Raw genomic sequence first — 10614 nt, 5'->3', positions numbered from 1 at the left:
ATTTAAGGTTTTTCTCAAAAATAATTTCTGGTCTATACACGGGCTTTATGCCTTTTCTGCGTACAATCTCACTTTGCCCATTCATCAAGTTAAATGAAGATACGGATAAGTTTTGTTCCCCTTTCGAGCTCAATGTAGTTGATCGAGCACACGTTTGGAGTTCAGTTAGAGAATAACAACATGATTCAACAACCATCAACATCAAACTGATGAGCTTCCAACAAACTTTGCACGACGCTCCACTAGAAATATAAAAAGCTTCCACTCAAGAACTAAGGTTCTACATGCTTTCAACTGAAAAATAAAAACTTTCAACTTACCTGTGAAATTTCAAATTTTTGTATAAATTAAATAAATTTCCAGGTGAACAAACATTCTTAACACACACAAAATGCAATGTGTTGAAATAAAATATAAACATTAGCATCTAGTTACCAGATCAATCCACGACCTTTCAAACATCACACTTACAACTTTTATGAAGAAACTAAAGACTAATAAGAAATATAGAAAAAACATAGCTAGCCCTCTCATACGGTGCCCCTACTGCGAGCGGGAAGTGCTTGCAAAGATATATTGGCCACTATCAGCGTGTAATATAGAGCTTTAGATTCTTGGTACACCATTGTAAGCATGTTTCCTTTGTTTTTAGTTATGTTATTATGTGACCCTAGTTAAAGAATAGGTAGTCCAACTCAAGGAGTATTGAATATCTGATATATCTTACCGAGACTTCTACCACATTTTGTTTCAGTACGACACCTCATTTTTGGTTGCATATTGGTAGGCTCAAATGCTTTACCGGTTGCCACAGGACACTTTCTTTAGATATATGTTAATAGAGGCCTTCAGAATATTATTATGGATTTCATACAACAAAAATATCCTTTTATGCTATCCCTTTCTTGAGTGTCTATTTTTGCTATCGCTTACGTTGGTTGTGTGCATCAATCGAAGTAGAGGCCGGGGCTCCCTCCTTTTCATGAAAAATGTCATCCTTCATCTTTCTTATCTCAGCCATATTTAATTGGAGTTTTAAACTTTTTTTACTCAAAAGCTCTCATCTAGATTTGTGCACTCCAGCATATAGCAGATAGTTGTTTCCAGCAACGTTCTTGGATCTTAGTTAAAGTACAAAGTATCTGTAGGTTTTTATTTCATGGTTATTTTACCATGTTCATAAGATGGTAATATGTAGAATCATTCTATAACAAAATGAGCATGGTAGAAATTTACAAAACACATGCGAGAGAACCTAGAAAGAAACATACATTTGTATTATGGCAAAAATACATACCTACATATGTTTTGTTGTTAAAAATATGATAAAAAAACACATAGATGTTCAAAAAGACTAGACATGTATTCCTTCTAAGAACAAAATAAACAGTTGGAATATACCAGTCTCACAATACATAAGAATTCATTTTTATATATGTCTGAAACATTCTTCATGGGATCTAGTGCAAAGTGTAATATAATTGTGCAAGACTTGTTGTGCAAATTGAAACCTTTTGCAAAATCTAGTGATTACACGTCCTAACTCTAGATCATTTCTAGATGACTAGCAAAATGGCCCTCACAAATATGGGGGTGTCATCTTTAAATTGAAAGTAGTTGCGGACTAAATATATTGGTTTATGAATATTCACAATATGAGATGACATATAATATTATTCTGGAGGCAGCGTAAATGTAATGCCAAATGAAATAACATGTGTATGTGTAACATATTCAATCGTATTTAATTGTACGTTGATGATGATTACTTCCTTCAAACACACCTATTAATGGCTATATGTGTCATTTTCACATGATAATAGACCAATGCCTATAATTAAAAAGATTATGCCGCAAGCAAACCAATAGTGATATGTGATGTTTAGTCAATATTTTGTCAAGGTTAACATTATGATTGACGGAGTTGGTTAGATGTAGAAGTTTCTATGGGCAAGGGATTGGTAATGTTTAGATGATCTTTCTGATGGATAGAAAAAACAATAATTCATGAATTGAAATAACTATTTTATCCTTATTAAGAAAAATATGAACTAAATATAAGAATTTATTTTACTATATGCAAATATTTTATTTCTCTAATTTACTTCCTCCTTTCATGAAGAGTGGTATTATTACTTTCCTCTAAAATTGTGTGATGATCCTCCCCCATTCTAACATTCGTAATAGACATGGAAAGTCCGTGAGATGCAAATTTAACCACTATTTTACATATGAATAATTTACTAAAAGTTGAAGAAGTTTCATCATAAGTTTCAAGTCCATGAGATACAAATTTGCCCACTATTTTACATATGAACATTTTACTAAAAGTTATTTAAAAATTCACCACAACTTTTGTAGATTTTTATTTTTATTTTAACGGATGTAGTATTTAGCTATTTGTTTTGCTTTAACTGCTACCTATATTATACACATATCTTAAAGTGTGCCTTGATGATCTGAATATGCATATCCTCGCGTGTCATCATGTCCCAAAAGTCCATTTTGGTTCAGTTTGAATAAAATTTGAACTATCATGCTTCTCTCTGTTAGAGGGAAGATTCTCATATCCATTGAGCACCATATGTTATGATGAGTGCTTTATTACAATATTCTTTAAATCATACTAGATGCATGATTGAGAATGTGTGCTAATGTATTCCCGCTTGTAGATGAGAATAAGTGTTCCACATCTTTAGTATCGCTCCGATAGGGGATATTGGCAACTAGATGGGATAAACACTTTTATTTCAGTCTAATTTATCTCAAAGTTATACTAGAAGAATCTGTGTGAACAACCTCACTGGCCAAATAATACGATAAAGAGCAAGTAGCCTCATTGGTAAAACTCTCTTTTATTAAATTAACATTTCCAAAAAAACCAGTATTATCATAACCATGCCTGGCCTTTCATGTCACGCTTAAATAAAATCAGATGTACATGGGTAGGCCCTCAAAAGAGAACGGGAAGAGAAATAAAACCGAGAGACAAATGCAACTTGCTCACCTGAAAGACGGGTGAATTACCGCATAGAGTTGCAATATGTCTGCTATCCGATAGAACAGTAAGGTATATATGGATGCCTTCATTATCATTTGATTAAGTGGAGATATGACAGTGCTCGTTGACGGTGTCCTGGACTAGGGGGTACTCAATGTGTCGTCTCCCGATCAGTTGGATTGGGCCGAGGACCCCCATGGCCGTATACTCATGGGCCAGTCCGGACAGCTGCCGCATACAAGGAAGAATCCACAAGACTTGGCGATCAAGACAAGGACTCCTCCCCCACTGGCGTATTTGGCTAGGACTCTTGTTATCCTAGGCCTCTGGTGCATTATATAAACCGGGGCCGGGCTAGTCGATAGACATATACAACAACAATCATACCATAGGCTAGATTCTAGGGTTTAGCCTCTCCGATCTCGTGGTAGATCAACTCTTGTATTACCCATATCATCAATATTAATCAAGCAGGAGTAGGGTTTTACCTCCACCGAGAGGGCCCGAACCTGGGTAAAAACATCGTGTCCCTTGTCTCCTATTACCATCCACCTAGACGCATAGTTCGGGACCCCCTACCCGAGATCCGCCGGTTTTGACACCGACATTGGTGCTTTCATTGAGAGTTCTGCTGTGTGTTCGGCAAAAGGTCGATGGCTCGCCTGCAGATCAACTGCGACTTCGACATCTTCGTCACCAGCTCGACTGGTCACCTTAGTTCGACCAAGGACTGCGCCCTACCTCCGATCGTCATGTTCGGATAAGGGCCTTCATCAACATCAGCTCCGATCTCTATCAAGATCATGGAAGAATCATCCAGGGAGCCCGGGGGCTCAGCATCAACATTGCCCTCAGGCGACCGTGCTGTTTTTCTGGACAGCAAACTTGTATCCGCTGCCACCACCTCCTCGAGTGTCGCTTAAACGATTACTTCGGTGGAATTATGCGGAATTAAGTCTACAACAACCCTGCAAAAATTTCGTCGAGTTCCGATGGAGGAATCTCCGGCAATCTCCGATATACCGGAGCCCTGTTGAATCTGGATGAGAATCCGGACAAGTTTAGGGCGTGGTATCCAGCATCTAGCTCGGATGTCCTTTGGAGGATCCAACTGTTGATTTGCTGCGGAATTCCCATATCTACCACCTACCAAAAATTCTGCTCGATCCGACCGTCCAAACTCCGGGAAACTTCCAATTAGTGCGTCACTTTTTGGATCTGTTTTCTGCGCGAGAACGAATTCGATCCGAATTCATCTTCTTTATGAACGGGATCTCGGACATCCTTTTTGAAGGAAGTTTTCGTATGGGGTGTTGTGTTTTATTCTCAAACACATCCCAGTAGTATTAAAAGTATTCTTGCAATACGAACTTCACCGTCGCGCCGGTGTCAAACCAGCCCGACAACATCACTCCACGGCGGCCGACCTGCGTTAGACACGTCGTCGCTTTGTTGAGCCGAGCTCAATTTCTTCGCATCATCATCTCGGCCAACCGAACAATAGTTCGGCATCGCGAAGGATAAATCGTCACCAACATCGCCGCCCCACGGATTACACGGAGCGGGCACACCTGCATCGTCACACGGTCACTTCATCAAGCCGGCATCGACCACGTCACGACCTGCATCGCTGGACCGGGGGCTTCATCATCTCTTCATCAACCTACTCTAGAGACTTCGGCATCGCTAGTCGACCAGCTCCGTCACGTTAGCTGGACCGAGGGCTTTGCCTCGGCGAGCCAACCTTTGCCAGCATCGCCATGCCGTTGCTTTATCGCCCATCAGGAGATAGGTGTGCAGATCGAGTCCCAATTTTGGGAATCACCTTTCTTCGGGTTGCTACAACAAATAAGCCAGGTGCTATTAATGCTAGTATTTTTTGCTTGTTAGGGTTCATTTTTCCCAATGAATTATTACTCTGTTTTGTCCGTCATATGTACGCAGGTCTATCAAATGGTGGCCGCATTAACGACGGACGCATGGTGGTTCGGTCAGTTTCCATACATAGTCCGGCAAACGCCGCATCCGGAACTCGAACCGACCTGTGAATTCAGGCCTTGCCATGCCTTTACCGCATCACGCCGCCGCCCTGCATCGACATTGACTTCGGCGCCAGGTCATATTTCTTTTATTACTCACTTTGCATAAATTATTTGTTATGCAACGATTTTTTTTATTATTATTACTATTATCTCTGGTTTGCACTATTTTTTGTGCACAGGAAAATGATCCAGCCGGACTATATCCTTTGGTGTCACCTCGGCTGGACGGGGGGCTTCGTCAACACTTCATTACCCCATGCCGGGGACTTCGGCATCACCCTGCTGTCCTGCATTGACCGTGCTATGTCACCACTTCGGAGTGCCGAGCTCTTTGCTCCGCCACCTCGGGACCGGCTCAGGGATGGAACCTTGTCCCGCATCAAGCTCGGACCGCGTCATCAATACCGAACACATTAACCAGCTAAGTTGTCTTCATGCTCAAAGTTTTAAATTTTTAACTTGTGTTCGGCTCAGCCAAGCATTATACTTTTTTGGAAAAAAGTTGCTTGTAAAAATTTCCTTGTCCAAACTTTGTTTGTGACGCGCAAATTCAAATACCCCGTTTACTTGGGAGCTTCCTTCATGAAGCTTTTTCCTCTTGCATATGGTTATACTTGTACGGCTTCGTTCCTTGTTCGTGTATTACGCCACAATATGCACCATATTGACTTAAGCGATTTGCAAGCTGGGTTGCCTGGCTCCTGTGTTTACCCTTACGTTCCCGATTGTTCGGCTAGGGAATAAAGGGAGCACCTCTGTGATTGTCACGATCGGGTCACCCGAGCCGGACCTCAGACTGGGTGAAGCCGAAAGCTAGCGCTCTTATTGTTTTCAATCATGGTCGGCACACAACGGAACTCATGAGTACAAAAAATCTATTGCACAAGTCTCATAATAACAATGAGCACCGAAGAAAGGTATCGGTGGAGGTACTATTTTCTTCGAAGATGCTTCTTACACTCCGCAGTAATATAACATAAGTTCCCTGAGCGCGCTTTGTCTGTTACAGCCTTATGGCCTGATTGCCTGGTTATTGGAAACACCGTCGATCGACAGATGGAGTACATAACACTTTTCGGTCCTTGACCGAAGAGGGAGAAGCCGACGGTCGGTTAAGACGCGTTTAAAGTTTGGTTGAACATAGATATGATATAAGTACTTCGGTACATGCAATCATTCTTTTACCCAAGTCACTTGGGGGCTCTTAAATTTATATGAGCTGTTTTATGATAAGTGTTTTTCTTCTTAGTCGTTGCAAAGTTTTTATTATTATTTATCACTCCTTTTTTTGACACAAGTGTGCGGTCACTAGCCGGGGAGCGTACTTTCTCTCTCAAAGTCGCTAGAGTTTAGTTTGCTAAACTGGCCTAGTAAGAAGTACTCCGCCTTCGGGATAGGAGGTTGAAGCCGTACGCTGACCCGCTTGATGTTTTGAGATATGATGTGTCATGTTAAAGCACGGCAGAAGCACCTTTTTTTCTAAAGTCTAATTTTCGGATTGGCACCGAACACTTGATCTAGTTCGGGCATTAACCTTTTGAATAAGTTTTTTGGCTTTTCGAGCCCATGGCACTTTTAAACTATTTGTCTATTTTCAGTACAAGTCTCGCAGTGCAACGCCGGACACCTTTAGAGATTCGGCAAAAACATTCTCGGATATTGCTATATATGCATCAGTTTCAAATTGTGTCTTCGGTCAATAGTTGGGTTGCCCGGCTCCTGCGCTTGCCTCCTATGTTCCGCTTTGTTCGGCTAGGTGTGCAAAGGGAGAACCACTGCGATTGTGCTTCCAGCTCACATGGTTAAGCACCTCAGTGGAGAAAGCCGAAAATTGACTGTCACAATAAGCGTAAACTGGTCGGCGATCCGATGACGGTGTTAAACGACGGTCCATTCATAACAATGGCTGAAGTGTTTACGGCTTGACCTCGACTGTCGCCGAACACTACCAAGGGTTATTAACTGGCCTCCCAAACTAAATCCTTGATATTTTACTCTTACATTGGAGCTGAGGTTTCATGATCATGCTTAGCATGACAACCCAAATAAAGGAACTGATAGCGGGACTATTTTCTTTGGAAGACATTTCTTCTGTTAAACAGTAATATAACATGCCTCTCCGTGTACCTTTGTTTATAAAACCGTATGGCCAGATTGCCTTGTTTGTTGTAAATTTTTGCCCTCATAAAGGCTTTATAAAGTAGGACAAACACTCTCGGCTATTGGCTGAGGAGGTGGAAGCCGATGGTCGGTCAACAAAGTTTTGTACAATGCGGATCCGAGCATTAATGACATAAAGTACTTGGATACATAGAGTCATTACACATAATTTGTGATTTTACTATGGATATCGATCCTTAATTCGGCCCCCCGTGCCCAATTAAGGCTCGGGGGCTACTGGGCTTCGGGCTTATTATTTATAAATATTAAAGGGGCACATCGATCCCCTGATCTGGTGTTGCCACCCGACCAGTGTCTCGGGGGCTACTGCATTGCCTGTTCTATGCAGAAAATTTTAAGTGCAATACAGTTTCCGAGGAGATTTTGATCCTCAGGTTAGTCGGCCGCACCCAACCTGAGTCTCGAGGACTGAGCACGCCGCTTTTTGTGTCCCGAAGTATTCTGCCGAGCTAGGACTTGATCCTCAGACTGATTTTGCAAATCAACCTGAGTCTCAGCGGCTACGGGGATCAGCGGTCTTATGTCATCCTTCATGTGCATCTCGGGTTTTAGACCGACACCCACCTTGAGGGCTACTGGCTATGTATCTCGGCAGAGAATAAATTGCACCAATCAAAAATATTGACAAAAATCGGCCCACATTCGGGGAGGTGCACCACCTCGGAAGCAGTCCGGCATAAAGCTCGGGCGCTAGTGGCTGGCTCCATAGAGGGCATTTCCGGCATTAAGCTTGGCTAAACTCCTTCAAACTTCTTTGAACCAAGGTGATTTACGACACCTCGGATACAGTCCGGCGTTGGAGCTCGGATACATAGTCCGGCGTTGGAGCTCGGATACAGTCCGGCGTTGGAGCTCGGATACATAGTCCGGTGTTGGAGCTCGGATACATTCCGGCGTTAGAGCCGGGAAGCAGTCCGGCATTGGTGCTTGGCTGCAAGAGATACCTTGAATGCAGTCCGGCGTTAGAGCTCGAACGCAAGAGGACACTACCTCCCGGGAACAACTCCGAACCCGAGGTGTGGCATAAAAATAACAAGGCATTTGATAAAGGCCGGAAACTTAAAGGGGCTCCTCGGATACCCGACGTGTAAACTCGTCGAATGCATTTCAGCGATCCTCAAGATAGAAGATGAGAAGATTTGTTGAACCAGTTTTCAAGACCGGCAACCGAAGATGAAGAACAGTTCGGAAGAATCAAGGAGCGTCCCTAACTTGAAGACCGGTTCAGGGGGCTACTGACGGTGTCCTGGACTAGGGGGTACTAAACGCGTCGTCTCCCGATCAGTTGGATTGGGCCGAGGACCCCCATGGCCGTATACTCATGGGCCAGTCCGGACAGCTGCCGCATACAAGGAAGAATCCACAAGACTTGGCGATCAAGACAAGGACTCCTCCCCCACCGGCGTATTCGGCTAGGACTCTTGTTATCCTAGGCCTCTGGTGCATTATATAAACCGGGGCCAGGCTAGTCGATAGACATATACAACAACAATCATACCATAGGCTAGATTCTAGGGTTTAGCCTCTCCGATCTCGTGGTAGATCAACTCTTGTATTACCCATATCATCAATATTAATCAAGCAGGAGTAGGGTTTTACCTCCACCGAGAGGGCCCGAACCTGGGTAAAAACATCGTGTCCCTTGTCTCCTGTTACCATCCGCCTAGACGCACAGTTCGGGACCCCCTACCTGAGATCCGCCGGTTTTGACACCGACACTCGTTATGATCATTTATCTGATATGGATTTTTGAACCTTGTGATGCACTCATTCATTGTCGTTATCTGCGTCTCATAATCAAGATGATCTCTATCTTACAAGTTGTGGCATTTGCTGGGGGACGAGCAAACCTCTAAGCTTGTGGGAGTTGATGAGTCCAAAATATGTGATATTTTTATCTTAATTTTGTGCCTACACATTAGGCTTTGTGAGATTTTATCGCGTTCGCGCATGCCTTTTTGTCGGTTTTCTTCAGGATGTGTTTTTGGAAACAAATGATGTACTAAGGAATGAACTCTAGGAAATGGTGATAAAATCATGTCAATAAAGGTGATTTGTTATTACCACAGAAGAATAAAGTTCCTCGGAGAGGTTAGAGGCCGTGCGACGCCTCTAGAGTGCAAGACGGCGTGTGGTACGAGTGCTTGTGATCATGCCAGCGGTCATACCAGGTGTTGGCGCTTCCCCTATGTTAAATACTTTCACCCATGGAATCGAATTGGAGATCAAACGCATAAAGACTCCAAAAACTCGGCCAGAAGACAGAACCCTAGCCTATGGAAGGCATACGGAGGGGGAATAGACGCAAGGACTCCACGACCACAGTACCGCATCAAGAGGGCATCATCGTCTTCATCCTCACCACTCCATCTCCATCCATTGTAATATAGTAGTTGGTGTGGATCCAATCTTGTATTACTTTTGTGTTATCACCATGTTCATCATGATTCATCTCGCGACGCTTGTACCCTTCGTCTATGATCGCTGCAGTAGGGGGTAAACAGAGAACGCTTTTAGCCGCGTTCATGGGAAACCCTTAATTGTAATTCAGTAACCAGAGTGGGGATGAATGGAAGTGGTGTATGTGATACAGGGATGTCACATGTATGCAAGTATCTATACTTGGTTCCGCCCACAAATAGAAGCATATAAAGTGGATTAGGAATTTGACATAGCATTATGCTTAGGCATCGGTCGTGTAAACACATACTAGTGGGGAATCCAGACTCCCTGGGAACACTTTACTCCTATGGATTTCAACAACCGTTGCCCACTTGTTGCATCACTCTATTTTAGTTTCACAAGTTTACTTCACTGCTCGCGACAATCACTCAATACTCGTATTCGCCTCCACTTTGTTTTGGACTGCATTTAACTTGCAGCCACTGTTATTTAAACCCTAGAGGTAAAGACTTAATCTTATGCTCCCTATGGAATCAATACTCTTACTTTGAAAAAGCTACAACTAATCCATGTGCACTTGCAGACCATCACCCTGAAGGAAATATGCCCTAGAGGCAATAATAAAGTTATTATTTATTTCCTTATTTCATGATGAATGTTTATTATTCATGCTAGAATTGTATTAACCGAAAACATAATACATGTGTGAATACATAGACAACCAGAGTGTCACTAGTATGCCTCTACTTGACTAGCTCGTTAATCAAAGATGGTTATGTTTCCTGACCATGAACAATGAGTTGTTATTTGAGTAACGAGATCACATCATTAGTTGAATGATCTGATTGACATGACCCATTCCATTAGCTTAGCACCCGATCGTTTAGTATGTTGCTATTGCTTTCTTCATGACTTATACATGTTCCTATGACTATGAGATTATGCAACTCCCGTTTACCGGAGGAACACTTTGGGTACTACCAAACG

The sequence above is a fragment of the Triticum dicoccoides genome, chromosome 7B (assembly GCF_002162155.2).
Source record: "Triticum dicoccoides isolate Atlit2015 ecotype Zavitan chromosome 7B, WEW_v2.0, whole genome shotgun sequence".
Lineage (NCBI taxonomy): Eukaryota > Viridiplantae > Streptophyta > Magnoliopsida > Poales > Poaceae > Triticum > Triticum dicoccoides.
This window is presented reverse-complemented; position numbering follows the sequence as displayed.